Source organism: Terrapene carolina, unplaced genomic scaffold, assembly GCF_002925995.2.
Source record: "Terrapene carolina triunguis isolate 2854851 unplaced genomic scaffold, T_m_triunguis-2.0 Scaffold235, whole genome shotgun sequence".
In the NCBI taxonomy this organism is placed as follows: domain Eukaryota; kingdom Metazoa; phylum Chordata; order Testudines; family Emydidae; genus Terrapene; species Terrapene triunguis.
This window is the reverse complement of record NW_020664586.1, coordinates 1,984,988-2,007,460: the sequence shown is the minus strand read 5'-3', so window position 1 is coordinate 2,007,460 and position 22,473 is coordinate 1,984,988.

The window sequence follows — 22,473 nt, the reverse complement described above, 5'->3', positions numbered from 1 at the left end:
TTCCTACCATTGCTGTTCTCCCACTCACGGAGTCACAGTACGGCTGCTTTGTGTCTTGGCACTCCAGCCAGGTCATGCTGTGATTTCCCATTCTGGGTGGGAGGGGGCATCTTTCCACGTATCTCTGCCCCAGCAGCATCAGGCAGCCGTCACGCCCACTGCCCTATGTTGTTCCCACAGTGATTCTGGCATCTCTGCCCCCACCAACACCACTCTGCAGTGGGTGGCAGGGAACCCAGACCCACCCTCTGCTCTGGGTTCCAGTTCAAGGCCCTACAGCAAGCAGTGAAGGCCTGGGCCTTCACCAACCCTACTGTTCTCTTCCCTGGACTATTCCCTATCGTGCTTTTTTAAGCTTCTCTTTACCAGCCTTCCTAGCCAGAGCCCTCTCTCTTAAGCCTACTAGGTAATCCCTTCCTCATGGGTTCCTACCCCTTTTCGCAGGGGTTCCTAGCTCCCTTTCCTTCTCCCTTACTTCAGGGAGGGCCTGCAGGTTTCCTCCTGGCTTTATAGAAGCCCCACCTGTTCCCACATAGGTGAGCTTCCTTCTAATTAGAATCCTCCACTCAAGCTGCAAAGGTAGGGGGAGATTTAGGCTAATTGGCTGATAGCACCATCACCCCCGCCCGATGGCCTAATTCAACTCCCTCAGAGACGGAGTGAGGAGCACAGCCCATCATGCCATCCAAAGGGTAACCCTAATGGAACTAGCTCTGCATCCAGATCCAGGCTGTCTTAAAGGCCATGTGAGCTCATTGGCAAAGTCCAGAAAGAAAAGGAAAGCCTGGAAGAGGAATGTCGCTGGAGTGATCCCTACGGAACGTGTAGCTAGCAAGGCCCGAAGCTTCAGGGCAGAGCCTGAGGTCAGGGAGATGAGTCCCTCACACTTTTTGCCTTTCTCCTCTTTTTCCTCCCCCATTCGTGATCTAATATAATTCTGCTTAGATTGACTCATTGGGCCTCCTCTGTACTGATCCCACTGCCACCTACCCAGAGCTGGGATACACAGACACCCAGGCACATTCTCTTGTCTAAAAAAAAAGTTGCAAAGACACAAATTAGTAAAGAAATGGTCTTTGTAAGGGGCCCCCCGTCACGGACTCCCAGGTTGTGCCCACTCTTGGCCCTGTACAGTCCCTGGGGGGAACCCCATTCAGTGAGACAGCCCTTCTCTGGGGTCCACTCTTTCTCGGGAGTTAAGCCGTAGGCCCCTCTGCCTCCTGGAAATACACTTTTCAGAGCCTTAGCACGCCTGTCTCTCACCGTGGACAGGGCCGGCTCCAGGCACCAGTGCAGGAAGCAGGTGTTTGGGGCGGTCAATGGAAAGGGGCGGCACATCTGGGTCTTCGGCGGCAATTCGGCGGCAGGTCCCTCAGTCCCTCTCAGAGGGAAGGACTGGCCGCTGAATTGCCACCGAAGAATGAAACGGCGCGGTAGAGCAGCCGCCAAAGTGCTGCCGATCGCGGCTTTTTTTTTTTTTTCCCTTCGCCGCTTGGGGCGGCAAAAAAGCTGGAGCCGGCCTGACCATGGGCCCCCTCAGAGAGTCCACTCGCTCTGGATCCCCGGGGCCTCCACTCCCAGAGGGAATAATGCAACCCTGTTCTCTAGACCGGAGCGACTCTCAGACAGTGTAAAACAGGAGGGTTTATTGAGCGTCTGAACAGAGCATAGGAAACTCTCAGGATCCTCAGGCCTGGCCTTCCTCAGCACAGTACATCTAAGTCTCCCCTGCATCCAGGTGGGCTCTGCCTGCTCTCTTCTCCAGTCCCGAGACCCTGAGCTTTCAAGCCGGGCATCCAATATCACCAGCCCCAACAGCTCCTCCCCTGTCCTTTGCCTTCCGTCCCAGGTAAACAGGTTGCTGGGGCCCTCTCTCTTCCATCCTTTGTTCCCCTCTGGCTGGAACCAGCTGGTCAGGTCACCCGGGTCCTCTCTCCTCAGCCCTTTGTCCTCCCACTGGTCAGAACCGGCTGACAACCAAACTGGGGTGGGCCTCTTAGTCACCAGGTCACCAGTTGTTAGGGTTCCCCATCTCCAGGCTGTTGTCTGGGGGTCCCAGGTGCCAGATGAGTCACACCTGGTCCTCTGCAACAACAAACCTTCTCCCACCACCTTGTTAAACATGCAGCAGACAGGGAGACTGAGGCGCGCACACACTATTCATGTAAAACACTACTAAAATCCCCAACTTTGTCACACCCCCTACCCCAGAGTCCTCACAAGGGCTGGGTGTTCTTAGCCCAGCTGGGCAGCTGCATAATAGCTCTGGTTTATCCCCTCAAATCATCGGGGGGCAGTGTGGTCTAGTAGATGGAGCCTTTAACTCTGGAGACAGGGGTTCTGTTCCCAGATCGGCTCCTGCCCTGCTGGGTGGTCTGGGGCAAATCACATCCCCGCCCTGTGCCTCAGTTTCCTCATCTGTAAAATGCGGATAATTATGCTGCCCTCCTTGCTAAAATGCTTTGAGATTTCCTGATGAGAAGTGCTTGGTATTCGTATTAGCCCAGGACATGTCTCTCCAGGCAGATCTCTTGGTTTCTGTAGGAAATACACTTTGTCTTCCCCCCTCAAAGCAGACTAGTGCACACTCCCTTCCATAAGAGATGGGGTCTTGGATGCGGGCCCCTTCCCCTCCCATTCATGATCCCATGACATCCCTGTGGCTGCCGCAGCCAAGGCTGACATGGGCAAGCTGTGTTAGCAATGTCATCAAGAACATCAGCACTGTGAACGTGTTGGGTCTTTTGCCCTTTTGGTTCTTTATTTCCTCTGGCCACAACCTCCTCCCCCCGACTCCATTCCTGTCCCACCCTCTGCTTCCCCACACAACCCGCCCAGCTGCCTCGAGCCCTGGCACCCTGCTCTGGCCCCTGACAGCAGCTCTCAATCCCTCTCCTTCTACATAGCAGCAGCTCCTAGAGACGGCAGCACGGCTGCTCCTTCTGACTTCCAGCTGCATTTATAGGCCTGGTGGTTCTTCTTTGCAAGGAAGAGCTGGGACATCTGTAGAAACAGCTGGAAAGGAGAAGGAAGAGCCAGCAGCAGCAGCAACCCGCCAGCCAAGGGAGTTATCCACAGATCCCAGTGAGAGCCACTGGGCGAGACATTCACTCACACCACCATGCTGTAGCAGAGATGGTGGGATTGCATGACACTAGCATCATCCCTGCTCCTAGTTCACATGGCACAGCCTTCTCCAGCACCTCTTCACTAACCGTGGGGTTCTGCCCTACCCGGACATGGCCCTCTGGACTTGCAAGTCAGTTGCTTCAAACTTGGGAACATTACAATGCGTTTTCCTTGCGAACGTGCCCTGGTTTTGGGGGGGATGCTGCTTTCACAGCTCCGGGGGAATCTGTCAAGAACTTTCTTTTCTTTCCCAGGGAACAAGACAAAAATACATGGTTGTGATTTCAGGTAGATTTTTTTTCTGTCACTCATATGGGGAAATAAAGGTTTGATATTTGAACGTACATAAAATGTACATAGCTCATTATGTCCCGATTGGGGCCCTCAAGCTCTACCAATTAATATTAGTCAATTAATATTGTTTATTATTATAATCTAATGACAAGAGAACCTCACAAGTCCTGGAATTTGGGTTCAGTTCTGGGAAGTGACCTGCAGCGGGTGTGACTTTCTGTAGCTTAGCCAAAGAAGAACAAGTCTGCAAAATTGCACTGGGACTTCCATAGCGGCTTTTCTTCTGGGTTTTCTGATGCCAGTGCATCTCTGCAGTAAATTCGTCTCTCGTGTAAGCCAGCACAATTCTATTGACTTCAACTTCCATTGACTTCAGCTCCCTGTGACTCGCTGATAAGGGATCAGGAACTCTGCATAGTTTTGTTTTATAAAAGTTTCTCGTTTCATTTCGGAGCTGCTTTAGGAAGCTCGATCTTCTCTGGCCCAGAGTGAGGTAGCAGACAATGCTCTTCTCCAACAGAGATCCACCTCTGATAGCCAGTGTTCCACTGAAGTCCGTGGGCTAAGGTCAGCAAGCAGGGCTCGGCTAAGCGTAATGAAATTGGCTCTGACACAATGCGATAAGGGGACTAGTTGATGCACAAAAATTCTCTTCCAACCCAGCAGATCCTAGGAACGTGTCTGGGATTTGCTCAGAAATGGCAGTGCACTGAGCTGTGTATTTAACAGTCCTCAGTGGATTAACTCTTAATACCCATCCATGTACCCTTTGACTCCTCAAAAACGCTAGTAAAATTTAACACATGAAGTGCTATTGTGTGTATGAATCCATGAGGCATAAGTCTTCCAAGGAAACTACAGAATATAAGAGCCGCCATACTGGGTCAGACCAATGGTCCATCTAACTCAGTATCCTATCTTCTGACAGTGGCCAATGCCAGATGCTTCAGAGGGAATGAACAGAACAGGGCAATTTCAAGTGATCCATCCCCTGTCATCCAGTCCCAGCTTCTAGCAGTCAGAGACTTATGAACACCCAGAGCATGGGATTGCATCCCTGACCGTTTTGGCTAATAGCCATTGACGGACCTTGTGACAGGTTCCCCTCCCCCCCCTTCCTCCAGCAGAGTACATGATCGCAGGCGCTAAATCAGCACCACACAGTAGGTGAACAACAGGGGGCACTACCCTGCACAGACAATGCAGAGGCCTTCCCTACTCTGCTGCAAGTGGTGCTGCCCGTGCTCAGGTGCTGCGCTGCAGCCCTCAGGCCAGGGGGCAGGGATGGGAAGCGTGTAGCAATGGGCCATGGTTCTGATTACTCAGCCATGCATTTTGACAGCTGTGAGGTGTCGCCTTTCATAGCCCCGGGGCCCCCATCTACATTAGGGAAGTTCTGCCAACAATTCTTGGCAGCGGCTCCACTGGCAAGTGGGGTTTAATTGCTGGGCAAAACCATTCCCAGCATGGTCCTAAAGAAAGTGAGCGTGAGCAGGGACCCTGAGCCTTGGGTCATGCCCGCCCTGGCTCTCCCACTTGGTGGCTAGCTGGCAAGGGGGTCACAGCCAGATCCCAGCTAGAAGGGAGGAGGGGCTTGGTATGGAAAAGGCTGAGAACCACTGCTCTAGACCACGTGCTAGCAGCATTGCGAGGGTCCTGCTGGCAGCATGAACTCTGACCCATAAGGACCCTCAGGAGCCCCCCGAAACCAGCATGCCTGGGGTGTCGGGATGGCAGGGAGCGCTGTGCACAGTTAGGATGGATGTATTGGACTGAGTATGCGCCCTCCCAATCCCCGTACATCAGCCAGGTGCCTGCAACACTCACCCCTGCCCCCCTTTCCCATGGGGACCTATGGAGGGCTCCTGCCACTCACACACCAACCTTGTCTCCCACACCCCTCTGCACACATACACGCTCACTCCTCTTTGCATGTGTGGTGGGTGCATGCTGGTATCCACACAGCCTTTTGCCTACACATATATGCACACCCCTAGCTGTACACACACACACACATCTCGTTGCACACATGCAGCCCTCAGTGTCAGCTTTCCTTGAGCAACTGCTATGGACGGAGGGGGGGGGTGTCATAAGGAAATCACTTTCTGACTGTACAAGTAGTAAATGCGCAGGGATTAGGTTGCCGCTCTGGCATCCCAGGGTTGAATGGCACCTCCGCCTGCTGAAAAGCAGGACAGCAAACACCAGAAGTGTCTGCTTCCCTCCCACCACGACCCACCTGCCCATTAGGGCTGCATGGCAGGGGCAGCTTGCCAGGGCTCTGCTGCAAAGGCTGTGCCTGTGATGATATATCGGGAGCTTCAGCAGTTGCCCGATTGGACCCAAAGACCTGATTTATATGCAGCCCAGAGCCTGAAAAACACCGTGTGCCTGACGCCTCTGGAGCGGACAACATCGCACTGGGCCCTGGAGACGGCCTATGCACATAGCTCTGACGCACACCCAGTGATCGGCTCCACGCACCCCAACCAACAGAGAAACACATAATCAGTGGCAACTCTATGTATTTTGCCACCCCAAGCACGGAGGTCCGCTGGTAACATGGATTTGGCAGCATGCCTGCGGGAGGTCCGCCGGACCCGTGCCTTCGGCGTACCCGCCGCCGAATTGCCGCCGAAACCACGGGATCGGTGGATCTCCCACAGGCATGCTGCCGAAGGCAGCCTGACTGCTGCCCTCACGGCGACCGGCAGGCCGCCCCAGGCACGCACTTTGTGCGCTGGTGCCTGGAGACGCCCCTGCACATGATGGGTTAACACCAGCTCCAACTACTGCCCTTCCGGACAGGCAGCATGAGGTGCTGCAGCCTATAGCCTGCTGGGGCACTGGCTTGGCCTGGTTATGCTGTGTGTGCAGCCCCTGCCTCAGTCTGAACCCCATGCAAATGAACAGCAGCCTGAAAACAGGACCACCAGACACCAGCCTTGGCCTGGGCTCCAGCTCCCCCACTGTGTCTCCAGCCCTAGGGCCAGGGATCCGGCTTCCCCGCTGGGTCTCCCCAGCCCTCAGTAGGGTCACCAACTTTCTAATTTCAGAAAACTGAACACCCTTGCCCCGCCTCTTCCCCAAGACCCCATCACCGTTCACTCCATTCCCCCCCCTCTGTCGCTCACTCTCCCCCGCCCTCGCTCACTCACTCATTTTCACCGGGCAGGGGATTGGGGTGCGGGAGGGGGGGTGAGGGCTCTGGCTGGGGTGCAGGCTCTGGGGTGGGGCCAGGGATGAGGGGTTTGGGGTGCAGGAGGGGACTCCGGGGTGGGGGCTAAGGGATTCAGAGTGTGGGATGGAGGGAGTTTGTGTGCAGGAGGAGGCTCTGAGCTGGGGCATTGGATTGGGGTGTGGGAGAGGGTTCAGGGTGCAGGCTCCAGGTGGCTCTGGATGGTGCAGTTTGCGGAGGCTCCAGGAGGTGCTGATGTCAGGCAGCCCCTTAAATAGCAGCCGCACCAGTGCTGCCAGAGCCCGGGCATTTCCTGGGCCTCAGAGGCTGCTCTATCTGCCATGAATCCTGGACACATGGCTCAGACAGTGCACCAAGAACAAACGTTTTTCCTGTTCTCTGGAATGTGGGTGGGAGAGAATTCCCTGCAAGTGACACACGCACCCTGCTGCTCCCCCAGCATAGCAGCTCTAAGGAGAACACTGCTGCAGACCCCCTCCTCCTCCCCCCACCATTTGCAGTGACCCCCCAGCCCCTCTCCTTCATCCCCCCAGCCTGGCCACTGGCTGGGGCCTCCACGCCCAGCTGTTGCCCAACTCTGCTCGGACCGTTCCCGGGAAGAACAGCCCAACTTTAGCCCCATGTTTCCGTGCAGTCCATTCATTCCCAGGAGAAGCCTGACCAGCCCACAGCCTCCCTTACCTGTTGGCCACATGGTCCCGAGACTACTGGGCCCGGAGCAGGCGGCAGCGGCTCGCCCTGGCCCCCTCCCCTGACACTGGCTGCATGCAGCCCCCAGGCAACATAGCTGGCTCCTCTCTCCACTCCCACCCGGGGAGCAGGGGGCCAGATAGGGAGGGGACTGAAGGCACTTCATAAAGGCCACAATGCCCGCTCCACAGGGAGCCCCCAGCCACCCTTGCGGCTGCTGCCCGGGGTTAACCCTGCCGGCCCCAGCCTGCAGCCAGGTGCCTCTCCCAGCCCCTCCGCTGAGACCTGCCCACCAGGGCTCACCACCCCTGAGCTCCACAGAGAGAGCTGCTTCATGCCCCCTTTTTGTTGCCCCGCCAACGAGGAGTGCCTGCGATGAGCCGCCCCTTGCTTTCCAAACATTTGCAAGATCTCTGCTTTCCCCAGAAAAGGAGCCAGTCCATGGCTCTTCCTGTATGCCCTGCTAAAGGGAACCCCAGCTCCTTAATTGCTTGTCACTCTGATCTGAACAGGGCAAGAGGCTGAGTCCAGCAGTAAGTGGGAAGCTCTCTGGGGTGAACTCTAGCTCTTTGTTTGCATGGCCCAGTGGTGAGGGCTCTAGATTAGAACCTTGGAAACCTGGGTTAAAACCCCTGCTCTGGTGCAGCCTTCCTGTGTCCCTCAGCCCTTCTGTGCCTCAGTTCCCTGGTTGTAAAACAGCGATAACTGCACTGCCCTAGCTCCCAGGGGGTGCGAGGTGCCAGCTACCCCAGTGATGGGGGGCTAGGTAAGAATGCAGAGATAACAAAGGTGGGCTGTCTCTACAGCACCTAGCACAAGGGGGCTGATCCAGGGCTGGGACCCCCAGGTCCTACCACAATAATGCAAAGAGAAACTGATGACACAATTCAGGCATTTGATTGAACATGTCCAAGAGCAATGTTGGGTGCAGGGGATATTAATCCCAGGCTCTTTTGATAAGAGAACGCTTGCTGGCGTCTCCAGTTGCTGAAAGCAATGTTGTTGGTTCAGTGGTTTTCCTCTCACGCTCCACTGGTCACATCCAAGCCTTGCCTACTGAGGTTTGTCTTTGTGTAAACGGGGGAATGGTCTCGCTATTGTGGGGAACTTTCCTGGCTTCTGCACTACCCCGGTGAAGTGGACTAGTGAAAGGATCTGAGTCCTCGCTCCCACTTCCTTTACCCAGAGGCCTCCCTGCCCTTGAGGACTCCCCTTCCACTCTCCTGTCTGGCAGAGTCCTCGTAACCCCAACAAGGCTGGGCCCAGGATTCCTGGGGGGCTCGACCCCCAACCCTGCTTTGGTCACCCAGGACAGGGGCTAGAGTGTCCCCACTCCGGGGTACTCTCTCTGCACTGGGCACCTCCCTGACCCACTGATCATTACATACAATTTAAAGCAAATACAAGTTGTTTAATTAACAATTAATTTTAAAAAAGAATAAGGAAAAATGGGAAAGGTTAAAGGAAAACAGATCACCCTGCTCTGTGGCAGGGAACATTACAAACAGTGTCTCTGGAACATCAGGGCAGTTCACAGTCTGTTCCTTGTAGGTCCCAGGCCTCCTTCTCAGGCCCTGGCTGTGCTGCAGAGACACTGCGGGTTGGACACTTGCTCTGGCGGTGGCCACACGCTCTCAGGCTCTAGGTGGCAGGACCCTTTTTCCCAGCGTCGCCCCCCACTCTGACAGGGTTACGATCCCCCTCCAAGTCTGGCCTGCAGAGCCTCTTGGCTGAGGCCTCTCCCTGTGCTGGGCCCACTGCCCAGGTTCCCCCTCACTCTCCCCAGTTGCTCACCGCACCCAGCTCCGGACTGCTCCAGCCCCAGCTCCAGCTCCACTCTGCCTCAGCATGGCTGCTGCTGCTCTGCCTTCAGCTCCCTGGGCTGCTTCTCTGGCCCTGGTTGCTACAGCTCTGCCCCCAGGACAGGTCTGCTCTGCAGGCTGCTTCTGTGACTCTGCTCCCAGCTCTGACCTGCTTCCTGGCTGCTTGTCTAGCCCCTCTGGCTCTGGTTGCTACAGCTCTGCTCCCAGGGCAGGTCTGCTCTCTCTGGGCTGTGCTCTGGCTTTTGGGCTGCAGCTCTGCTTCCAGCAGCTTAGCTTGGGCCCCTGCTCTCTCCTTAGCTCAGCCCCTCTCTGTCTGACTCAGGCAATTCCAGCTCACACGGGAGGACGGGACCCCCTTGGCCTCCTGACTCCCTGATTAGCCTGCCCGCCCTGTCAATCAGGCTGATCTGGAGCATTGGCCTCTCCCCATTGTGCTGGGAGCTAGCCAACCAAAACACCCCCACTGAATGTTAGTAAGGGGGCAACAGTCCCCTTACATTTGTCTGTTTGCTGTCTCTCAGAAGAGGCGAGATGATCTGTTCCACTGGATGGAGGTTTGGATCCTAGTGTCAGAGCCATGGGATGCCTTCCCAGGGGCTGCCTTGGAGAAATTCACTAAAGCTGTGACTGAGGCCTGGTCTACACTACATGTTTAGGTGGACTTTAGCAGCGTTAATTCGAATTAAGCCTGGACACGTTCACACGACGAAGCCCTTTCTTTCGACTTAAAGGGCCCTTTAAACCGGTTTCTTTACTCCACCTCCGACGAGGGGATTAGCGATAAAATCGGCCTTAGGGGGTCGGAATTGGGGTAGTGTGGACGGAATTCGACGTTATTGGCCTCCGGGAGCTATCCCACAGTGCTTCATTGTGACCGCTCTGGACAGCACTCTCAACTCAGATGCACTGGCCAGGTAGACAGGAAAAGCCCCGCGAACGTTTGAATTTCATTTCCTATTTGCTCAGTGTGGAGAGCACAGGTGACCACGCAGAGCTCATCAGCACAGGTAACCGTGATGGAGTCCCAGGATCGCAAAAGAGCTCCAGCATGGACAGAACGGGAGGTACGGGATCTGCTCGCCATATGGGGAGATGAATCAGTGCTAGCTGAACTCCGAAGCAGTAAACGAAATGGCAAAATATTAGAAAAGGTCTCCAAGGCCATGAAGGACAGAGGCCATAACAGGGACGCACAGCAGTGCCGCGTGAAAATTAAGGAGCTACGGCAAGCCTACCACAAAGCCAGAGAAGCAAACGGAAGGTCCGGGGCAGAGCCGCAAACAAGCCGCTTCTACACGGAGCTGCATGCCATTCTAGGGGGTGCAGCCACCACTACCCCAACCGTGTGCTATGACTCCCTCACTGGAGAAACACACAGGGAAGCGGGTTCGGGGTACGAGGAAGATGAGGATGGAGATAATGTAGATAGCTCACAGCAGCAAGGAAGCGGAGAAACCGGTTTCCCCAACAGCCAGGATATGTTTATCACCCTGGACCTGGAACCAGTAACCCCCGAACTCACCCAAGACCCTGTGGGCACACAGGGGACCTCTGGTGAGTGTACCTTTGTAAATATTACACATGGTTTAAAAGCAAGCATGTTTAATGATTAATTTGCCCTGGCAATCGCGGCCAGTACAGCTACTGGAAAAGTCTGTTAACGTGTATGGGGATGGAGCAGAAATCCTCCAGGGACATCTCCAGAAAACTCTCCTGGATGTACTCCCAAAGCCTTTGCAAAAGGTTTCTGGGGAGGGCTGCCTTATCCCGTCCGCCATGGTAGGACACTTTACCACGCCAGGCCAGTAGCACGTAGTCTGGAATCATTGCATAACAAAGCATGGCAGCGTATGGTCCCGGTGTTTGCTGGCATGCAGACAACATCCATTCCTTATCGCTTTTTGTTATCCTCAGGAGAGTGATATCATTCACGGTCACCTGGTTGAAATGGGGCGATTTTATTAAGGGGATATTCAGAGGTGCCCGTTCCTGCTCTGCTGAACAGAAATATTCCCCACTGTTAGCCACGCGGTGTGGGGGAGGGGTGAAGTGATCATCCCAGAGAATTGGGTGTGGGGGGGAGGGGAGTTAGTTGGGTTTGTGCTGCATGTTAACCCTGAAACCGCAGCCCATCCTTTTACATTGCAAACCCATTTCAAATGGCCAACCCAACGGGTGCTTGGTATGGGAAATGAGAGTGCTACTGTTTGAACCCATTCCCACATGTTAAAAAGGTTAAAAAAGCCAAAAGACTGTGTCTTACCATGACTGCCTGCAAGATGAAATCTGTTGCCTGGCACTGCGTGAGTGATCTCTCACACCAAACCGGCAGGCCCTCAATATAAGAGGAAAAATGTGACCTTGTAACGAAAGCACATGTGCTGTGTAATGTGAACAGCAAAATTTAACGTGAAAGAGTGTACCCATTGTTTTCTAAAATGTGTCTTTTTTAACCACCTCTCCCTTCTCCTCCACCAGCTGCAAATGTTTCTCCTTCACAGAGGCTAGTGAAGATTAGAAAGAGAAAAAGGAGGACGCGGGATGACATGTTCACAGAGCTCCAGATGTCCTCCCACGCTGACAGAGCACAGCAGAATGCGTGGAGGCAGTCAATGACTGATTACAGAAAAGCACAATATGAATGAGAGGAGAGGTGGCGTGCTGAATCGCGGGATGAACAGAGCAAGTTGCGGGCTGAAGATGATAGGTGGCGTCAGCTTGCAGACAGAAGGAAAGAGTCGATGCTCCGGCTGCTGGAGCATCAAACTGATATGCTCCAGCATATGGTTGAGCTGCAGGAAAGGCAGCAGGAGCAGAGACCACCGCTACAGCCCCTGTGTAACCAACAGCCCTCCTCCCCAAGTTCCATAGCCTCCTCACCCAGACGCCCAAGAACACGGTGGGGGGGCCTCCGGCCACCCAGTCACTCCACCCCAGATGATTGCCCTAGCATCAGAAGGCTGGCCTTCAATAAGAGTTAAAGTTTTAAACTGCAGTGTGTCCTTTTCCTTCCCTCCTCCCCCACCCATCCCGGACTACCTTGGCAATTATCCCCCTAGTTGTGTGATGAATTAATAAAGAATGCATGAATGTGAAGTAACAATGACTTTATTGCCTCTGCAAGTGGTGCTCGAAGGGGGGAGGGGAGGGGAGGGTGGGGTGGTTGATTTACGGGGAAGTAGAGTGAACCGGGTGGCGAGGGGGGGGCGGAGGGTTCATCAAGGAGAAACAAACAGAAGTTTCACACCGTAGCCTGGCCAGTCACAAAACTCATTTTCAAAGCTTCTCTGATGCGCACCGCGCCCTGCTGTGCTCCTCTAACCGCCCTGGTGTCTGGCTGTGCGTAATCAGCGGCCAGGCGATTTGCCTCAATCTCCCACCCCGCCATAAATGTCTCCCCCTTACTCTCACAGATATTGTGGAGCGCACAGCAAGCAGCAATAACAATGGGGATATTCTTTTCGCTAAGGTCTGAGCGAGTCAGTAAGCTGCGCCAGCGCGCTTTTAAACGTCCAAATGCACATTCCACCACCATTCGGCACTTGCTCAGCCTGTAGTTGAACAGGTCCTGACTCCTGTCCAGGCTGCCTGTGTACGGCTTCATGAGCCATGGCATTAAGGGGTAGGCTGGGTCCCCAAGGATCACGATAGGCATTTCAACATCCCCAACGGTTATTTTCTGGTCCGGGAAGAAAGTCCCTTCCTCCAGCTTTCGAAACAGAGCAGAGTGCCTGAAGACACGAGCATCATGTACCTTTCCCGGCCATCCCACGTTGATGTTGGTGAAACGTCCCTTGTGATCCTCCAGGGCTTGCAGCAGCATTGAAAAGTACCCCTTGCGGTTTATGTACTCGGTGGCTTGGTGCTCCGGTGACAAGATAGGGATATGGGTTCCGTCTATCGCCCCACCACAGTTTGGGAATCCCATTGCAGCAAAGCCATCCACTATGGCCTGCACGTTTCCCAGAGTCACTACCCTTGATATCACCAGGTCTTTCATTGCCCTGGCAACTTGGATCACAGCAGCCCCCACAGTAGATTTGCCCACTCCAAATTGATTCCCGACTGACCGGTAGCTGTCTGGCATTGCAAGCTTCCACAGGGCTATCGCCACTCGCTTCTCAACTGTGAGGGCTGCTCTCATCCTGGTATTCTGGCGCTTCAGGGCAGGGGAAAGCAAATCACAAAGTTCCATGAAAGTGCCCTTACGCATGCAAAAGTTTCGCAGCCACTGGGAATCGTCCCACATCTGCAGCACGATGCGGTCCCACCAGTCTGTGCTTGTTTCCCGGGCCCAGAATCGGCGTTCCACGGCATGAACGTGCCCCAGGAACACCATGATTTCCACATTGCTGGGGCCTGTGCCTTGTGAGAGGTCTATGTCCATGTCCATTTCCTCATCACTCTCGTCGACGCGCTGCAATCGCCTCCTCTGCTGGTCCTGGTTTTGCTTTGGCATGTCCTGGCTCTGCATATACTCCAGGACAATGCGCGTGGTGTTCATAGTGCTCATAATTGCCGCGGTGATCTGAGCGGGCTCCATGATCCCAGTGCTAGCTATGGCGCCTGGTCTGAAAAAAGGCACGAAACTAGTATCTGACGGACCAGGGGAGGGAGGGAGGAAGGGAGGGAGGGGCGAGTGACGACATGGCGTACAGGTACAGGGAATTAAAATCAACAAAGGTGGCTGTGCATCAGGGAGAAACACAAACAACTGTCACACAGAATGGCCCCCCCCAAAGATTGAACTCAAAAGCCTGGGTTTAGCAGGCCGTTGATTTCACGGCGGGAGGGGGAAGCTAATGAATACAGAACAAATCTATTTTTTACATCTTAAGACGACGGTGCAGCATGACTGATAGCCCTCGGCATCTTCTGGGTGCTTGGCAGAAAATACTGGGTGCTTGGCAGTTAGTGTACTAAGACTGATAGCCACTGCAGTAGGACGACAATGGATACCAGTCGTAATATACTATCTACTGCCAAAAGGCAAGGGGCTGCTGCTGTGTAGCAATGTAGCCCCACGTCTGCCAGCCCCACGTCTGCCAGCACCCAGATCACCCTCAGCCTCTTCTGGGTGCTTAGCAGAAAATACTGGGCGCTTGGCAGAAAATAGCATACTACGACTGATAGCCATCATTGTCAAGACAGTTCAATAGGACTGAGCATGTCTGCCCAGGTGCCCATGATTGACAGCCACTGCAGTACGATGACGACGGATACCAGTCGTAATAAACCATCTACTGCCAAAAGGCAAAAGGCAAGGGCTGGTGCAATGCAGCCCTACGGCTGCCAGCACCCAGATCACCGATGAAGGCTACCAGTCATGCTGCACCGTCTACCGCCAAAAGGCAGTTAGCTGCTGTGTAGCAATGCAGTCCCACGTCTGCCGGCACCCAGATGACATATGGTGACGGTGAGCTGAGCTGAGCGGGCTCCATGCTTGCCGTGGTATGTTGTCTGCACAGGTAACCCAGGTAAAAAGGCGCGAATCTATTGTCTGCCGTTGCTCTGATGGAGGGAGAGGGGCCTGACGACATGTACCCAGAACCCCCCGCGACACTGTTTTGCATCATTCGGGGATTGGGATCTCAACCCAGAATTCCAATGGGCGGCGGAGACTGCGGGAACTGTGGGATAGCTACCCATAGTGCAATGCTCCGGAAGTCGACGCTAGCCTCGGTACTGTGGACGCGGTCTGCCGACTAGAGCACTTAGAGCATTTTATGTGGGGACACACACAACCGGCTGTATACAACTGATTTCTATAAAACCGGCTTCTATAAATTCGACCTAATTTCGTAGTGTAGACATACCCTGAGATGATTCCATACCCATCTCGTCCTGAAAAGCAGAGAGCATCTGCCAGTACCTTGTTCCTCTTTTTACAAAGCAGAGGAACAGCACAGGCGGCCGACAAGCCGAAACAAACATCAGGCTGCAACAACAAGCCCCAGAACGGGGTGACAACCTGCCCTGCCACAGGGAGGCTTGACAAGCAGCTGGCAGCCAGCCTGGCAGCCTCAGGTCTCTGGGAAACACATGCACTTTCCAAGCTCAGGGACAGAGGCCTGGCAGTGCCAACTCCTGCAAGGAGTGCTTCCGGCTCAACATCCACTGCCACTTCCCACCCGGAGCTCCCACGGCACCAGGACACATCCCAGCATGCAATGCCTGTGTCTCCCAGTAGGGCCCAGTTCTACCAGGGGCTGATCTCCCCTAGACCTTGGGAGAGCGGAGTGCATGCAGCGCCTCCTCCCCCCACACACCCGCCCTCGGAAGCACTCAGCACCTTACAAGGCCAGGAGTTCGGTTACCCACACCCAATTGGTATGGGGCGCCCCAGTGGTGGCTGGGCCTGATCCAGGCTGAGGACACTTTGCCCCTGCTTTTAGGAATGATTGTGAGGAAGTCCTACAGCCTATGCTATGCAGGAGATCAGACTAGATGCTTGCAACGGTCCCTTCTGGCCTTGCACTCTATGCACCAGCAGCCTCAGTTCAATCCCCAATGCTGATAACCCACCTGGAGGTGGTGTTACAAGTGGTGGCCTGTATGACTTTGAGATGTATCTCTCTCTCTCTTCCCAGGGCACCTCTGAAAATCAGGTGTCTTTTTCATTGTTTGCCACAGCACTAACTTCGATTTTAGGCACTTCCAGTTGAACACATTGGCGTCCTTGTCCCTCTGTGGAATCGGCCCCATGACGGCTGTCATAGAATCATAGAATATCAGGGTTGGAAGGGACCTCAGGAGGTCATCTAGTCCAACCCCCTGCTCAAAGAAGGACCAATCCCCAACTAAATCATCCCCGCCAGGGCTTTGTCAAGCCTGACCTTAAAAACATCTAAGGAAGGAGATTCCACCACCTCCCTAGGTAACCCATTCTAGTGCTTCATCCTAGTAAAAAAGTTTTTCCTAATATCCAATCTAAACCTCCCCCACTGCAACTTGAGACCATTACTTCCTTGTTCTGTCATCTGCTACCACTGAGAACAGTCTAGATCCATCCTCTTTGGAACCTCCTTTCAGATAGTTGAAAGTAGCTATCAAATCCCGCCTGCAGACTAAATAATCCCAGTTCCCTCAGCCTCTCCTCATAAGTCATGTGCTCTAGCCCCCTAATAATTTTTGTTGCCCTCCGCTGGACTCTTTCCAATTTTTCCACATCCTTCTTGTAGTGTGGGGCCCAAAACTGGACCCAGTACTCCACATGAGGCCTCACCAATGCCGAATAGAGGGGAATGATCACGTTCCTCGATCTGCTGACAATGCTCCTACTTATACAGCCCAAAATGCTGTTAGCCTTCTTGGCAACAAGGGCACACTGTTGACTCATATCCAGCTTCTTGTCCACTGTAACCCCTAGGTCCTTTTCTGCAGAACTGCTGCCTAGCCACTCGGTCCCTAGTCTGTAGCAGTGCATGGGATTCTTCCTTCCTAACTGCAGGACTCTACACTTGTCTTTGTTGAACCTCATCAGATTTCTTTTGGCCCAATCCTCTAATTTGTCTAGGTCCCTCTGTATCCTATCCCTACCTTCCAGCGTATCTACCACTCCTCCCAGTTTAGTGTCATCTGCAAACTTGCTGAGGGTGCAATCCACCCCATCCTCCAGATCATTAATGAAGATATTGAACAAAACTGGCCCCAGGACCGACCCCTGGGGCACTCTGCTTGATACCGGCTCCAACTAGACATGGAGCCACTGATCACTACCCGTTGAGCCAGATGATCTAGTCAGCTTTCTATCCACCTTATAGTCCATTCATCCATCCCATATTACTTTAACTTGCTGGCAAGAATACTGTGGGAGACCGTATCAAAAGCTTTGCTAAAGTCAAGGAATAACACGTCCACTGCTTTCCCCTCATCCACAGAGCCAGTTATCTCATCATAGAAGGCAATTAGGTTAGTCAGGCATGACTTGCCCTTGGTGAATCCATGCTGACTGTTCCTGATCACTTTCCTCTCCTCTAAGTGCTTCAAAATTGATTCCTTGAGGACCTGCTCCATGATTTTTCCTGGGACTGAGGTGAGGCTGACTGGCCTGTAGTTCCCCAGATCCACCTTCTTCCCTGTCCCAGAAGGGCACTTGGCTTTATTAGTCAGTGCTCACGAAACTGAGTTGGAGGGTGGTTTGGTGCTTCAGGCAGTGGCCTGATACTCGCGAGCAGCGTCCAAGCCCTACCTCCTCTGCTAACTTCCTAGGTTACCAGAGGCCAGTTGCTGCATCTCTCTGGGGCTCTGTTCCTCATCTGCAAAATGGGAAGGGTCATAATTATTCATTTTTATCACCTCGCCTTGTCTATTTAGACTGGAACCTCCATGGAGCAGGGCCTGTCTCGTGCTATGTGTTTGTACAGCACCTGGCACAGCAGGGCCCTGAGTTTGGGTCAGGCCTCTCGGCACTACTGTCACCAAACCCAGAGTAATAATAAAGGGCTTGGAGATCCTTGACTGGAAGTCGCTGGACAGGCAGAGTGTTCTGCTGTAGGTGGTGATGGCAAGTTCTCTCTCAGCTGGCGCTGCACCGGCTGACCAAGCAAGGTGTGATGCGTGCATGGCTTTCCCAGTGCTGCTTCCCATGCTGGCATTTCACAGATGCCAGCAAAGCACAGAGCTCTGGCTGTTGTCAGCAGCTCCATTTCCAGCCCAAGCACAACCTTCACAGGTGTCTTCCTGGATGGGATGAATGTTTTGGGGTTTACCCAGCGCAGGTCCTTCCAAAATTCCACAACAGCTGACAGAGCTGGTTTCAGAGCACAGATCTCCTCAGCTCCTTCCTGAAGCTCTCCGGTGCGCCAACAAGACACTGCACCAGTCGGTATCCTGTTGGCTGGGTCACCAGAATCTTCTTGAAGATGAGATCTGGGAGGGCTGCTGGCAGGATCAGCCCCAGCATCTGATTGGTCAGTCCCAGACCCACCCGCCATGACACACCCAACTTCAAAGAGCCCCCACAACCCTTCCCCCAGCGCCCCCTCTGCTAAAGCTGGTCCAAGCAACATTCCTCCGTTATCTGTTCCAGGCGCTACAGTGACCTCGTGGCTTTACTGTGGCAGAAGAATCCTGGACTCACAAAGGGAAGGCCACCAGAGAGATGCCAGACCCTAGCACGCTCCACGTGGACTGAGTCTCCAGAGCCCAGTTCACAGGAGCAGCACTTGAAGAACTGCCAAATGTTCCCTGACTGATACTTCCCAGGCTTTGCTGGGAGAGCGCTGACTGGCAACGTCAGGCGCATGTGTCCCCGTGTGCAGACCAGCTTCGGGGGTCTCTCCACACAACGGCTGTACTGACTGCTTTACCTACACTGGGCTAAGTAAAACAATACAACCCCTAGTAGGGAGGCAGATATAGCAGTTGTGATAAGGCACCTTCTCAGTCTCACCAGCCTCAGCTGTATTTAGCCTTGGTGAGACGGGCTTGGGGTAAAACCGTCCCTCTTGGCTGCACAGGGGCAGTCCACAACTTCTCTCAGCCAGTCTTTTGCGCTTGTTTTTCTCCCTTATGTGAGGGAATGCAGCCTCCCTTCCTGGAGAGGCTCGCTCTCTTGCTGCTACTTGCCTACTGGCAGCTTGACTCCTTCTCTCTCTTCCTCCCTCTTCTCCCACCAGGGGAGGGTTTAAAAAGGTCTCAGGCAGCCCTTAGTTGGAATCAGCTGATCCTAATTGACCTCAGGTAACTCCTTTTCAGCTGAACCTGATTGACCTGTAGTCACCCCTCCTCAGTTGATAGGGAGGAGGGCCTTTTACCCTTCTGGGACTGTTTTCTACTCCCCCCCCCCCCCCCCCCCCCCCCCCCCCCCCCGCTTACAGTCGTGTATCCTGAGTTTATCACACAGTATAACGGTGCTTAGACCAGTATACTATTCCCATGCAGGAAGGATAATAATCAATACCTAAGGCTCCTTTTTCCTGGTATAACTGTGTCCTTATGGGAGTTATCCCAGTACAGTATAACTATATTGGTTACAAAAAAAACCACCCCCCCAGCTCACATTGTTCTACTGCTACACAATCAGTGTGTGGAGCAGGTGGCTGACACTGACAGACTTTATACTTACTGTACTAAGCTAATGCCCCGAGAGTAGAACCGGACACTGGGACGTGGGCCCCTGAGTCTCCCGGGAGATCTGAGAATTACCGTGTCGAAACGGTGATACTGCTTGCCTTCCCCAGAGCTGCAGAACCTCAAAAGCGTGTCCCTTCCATCAACAGACGTTGGTCCAATAAACAAGATCACTTCCCCCACTGCGTTTCTCTCGGATCCTGGGACTCACCCCGCTGCAAACATCAAAACTGACTTGTGGGCTTGGGTGTCTGAATTTATGGGCTCCCAGTTCCTGAGCAGCTGCCCTCTGTAATGCAGGTCCTTTAAGAAGTCTCAAAATGGGCCCTTCAAAAAATCATGTGTCACTTTTGAGAAGCTGGGCCTTGTGACCAACGACACATGCCTCTGTCCTTAATTCCCAATGAGGGGAGGGGAGCCCTGCAACCTGACCCCAGCCAATCGGGACTCGAATACAAGCGTCAGACCCGGATTGGACACCAGCCGGACCCCCTCGGGCTCAGGCCAGCTGGGCTCTCCTCCTCCAGCCAGTGTGGTTGGCATGGCGGCAGCTGCATGTCCCACTCCTGATGGGCCCTACCTCCTCGCTGCACTGTGTGCGCTGCAGAGTGAGCATGCCAAGGAGTCACAGCTCCTCTCACTGCACTGCAGATGGTAACAGCCAATGGAAGTGGGACATGCAGCACTGGTGCACCAATGCCCCTGGGCAGGGGAGGAGAAGACCTGACCCCCCACTCCCCAGGGCAACAAATGAGGCTGACTCCAGGGGGGGGGGGAGAGTCGGAGTCAGGTCAGAAAACTACTCACCCTCTGGGGGTCAGAAAACAATGGCTCAGGGGGGCCATCAAGGTTTCAAGCCATTGCACTGCTAGGTAGGCACACCCGGGGTAGGGGGGAGATGGTAACCAAGGGGTTTGGAGGAGCTGGGGTGTGACCGGGGAGCGGTTGATCTCCCCGGATTTGGCGTGAATCCCCAGACAACGGGGCATAAGGTCAGTGATTGTCAGATGACCAGGGCGGATGTTGGGATGCTGACAGAGGAGTTGGAGATGGGAATTGTTATCTGGGCCACGTACCTGTGTTGTTCCCTGTCTGTCCCTTCGGTCGAGAAGGCTTTGCCTAGCTTAGCTTGTGCCAAGTGTAATTCTGGGGGCTTTGCTTTTTAAATCCCTTTATCTCTCCTCTTATTGTGAAACTCTCTCATTACATTGGAATTCCACCCTGCCAATTGCTGAGGGAGCCACCCAGCGACCCATTGCCTACAAGGGGAGAGGGCTGCAGGAACCAGCACTCCCTGCTGGGACGGTTCTCAGGGTACCCAGAACTGGGAGTCATCTTGTTATCCCCCCCCGCCTCCAACATGAGGGAGTCTTGCCTGTGCTTAAGTGGGTGTCAGTTTCCTAACACTGCCAGCCTTTTAGCCACTTCAGCACTCTTTTCTGGGCTAGGCCAGCCCGTACATTACGTTGCAGGTTAACAACAGGTGCACCCCCAGTCCCCTGGAGCGTCCAGACTCTTCTGCACTGTACACTCACAGAAACGCCAGGTCTGCTGGCCCTGAAGGCACAGAACACACCAGCTTGTCTGAGTCAACTCGGGATCAGCACCTTGCGTAACATCACAGCACTGAGATACATGTATAGTAGGCTGACCAGACAGCAAATGTGAAAAATCGGGATGGGGGTGGGGGGTTATAGGAGCCTATATAAGAAAAAGACCCAAAAATCGGGACTGTCCCTATAAAATCAGGACATCTGGTCACCCTAATGTATAGTGAAAACAAGAATAAGTTTATTATCCAAGATTCAAGTGATAGCCAATGAGGATATTGGAAACAAAATGTTACATATGACACAAATCATAACTCACTCTCTAGAGACTAAACTTAACAGGCTAATCTCCCTTCAAAAGAAGTTTATCTGGTGCCCAAAATCCTATGCAGCATATTTAACCAAGGTTGGCTGAGATGCCATTTTCATGAATGTAAACATGCCATCTGTTTACTGCCGAGGCGTAGGATAAGGGGGTGTCTCTTTTACCTTCTGCTTATATTCCCAAAGTTCATTGTCTGTCCTCAGAGGCAGGATAACCACCTGTGGCTTGTTTGTCCTGTGTGCTCCTTCCCTGTTGACTTCACTTCTCTTCACTAACCGCATGTAAATGGGCATCCATTGTGTTAACTTACAATGCTTAATTTACATCTGACAGAGAGACAGGTCAATATGCATCTCATATCTGACAGCAAACCTCTTCTTTCATCTCTGCTTGTGACTCAGACTTTGACACAGGCTCTAAGAACAGCTTTTCGGCATATACACATCGCTCCTGACATAGCATCTGTACATATATTTCACAACGCTATTAATGACCAGAATGACCTCAGTTGTCATTTAAGACCTCACGTGACATCTTTTGGAGACCCAGAATGTACACAGAGTCAGGACATTCCTGTAACCCCCTTTCAAGTTGGCATTAAGGTGTCCTTAGGTCACACCAACTTTAATCTGGGCCAAAGAGGCCTGGGGAAAGTTAGGGCTGCTGCGAGAGGCTAGGGAAGGTAACACACAAGGAGAGTAGCCATGAGACCAAAGGAGTGTAAGTTTTTTGGGGCAGGGTCTGTCTTTGTTCTGTGTTTGTACAGTGCCTCGTGCAAGGGGGTCCTGGTCAATGACAAGGTCTCCTAGGTGCTACCGAGTAGGAGTGTGTGGCAGTGCGGCAGCAGGAACTGACCCTGGGCACTGACCCACAGCTCCGCCTGAGTAGCAGTGAGCTCCAATCCCTGGCTCCAGCCACACAGTTCCTGTCCCCAGCCCCGGCCCTGGCTGTGGCCATGCAACAGTGGGCCACTGCCTCAACACCCATCACTGGTCCCCAGTGACTCCCACAACCCTGTATCCATCCCGCCTTCCCCCAGACCCTGCTGCCTCTCATGGCCCTCTATTCATCCCCCCATTGCCCTGGGCCCCCGCTGCCTCTCCCAGCCCCGCATCCATCCCATCATCACCTCTGGCCCCTGCTGCCTCCCCCTTGCCCCCTCGCCCCCGCATCCAGGGCTTAATGGGTCATTGCTGAGAAAAGTGATATTAACAAACATGCAAGTATCACTTTTCCCAGCAGACTTACTAGCTATCTGTGAAAAGTGATACTTGTATGTTTGTTAATATCACTTATCACTTTTCATAGCCTCCCAGGTAGCTACTAAATGTGCTGTGATATTAACAAATATATAAATATCACTTTTCACAGCAAGCCCCAGGACCTACT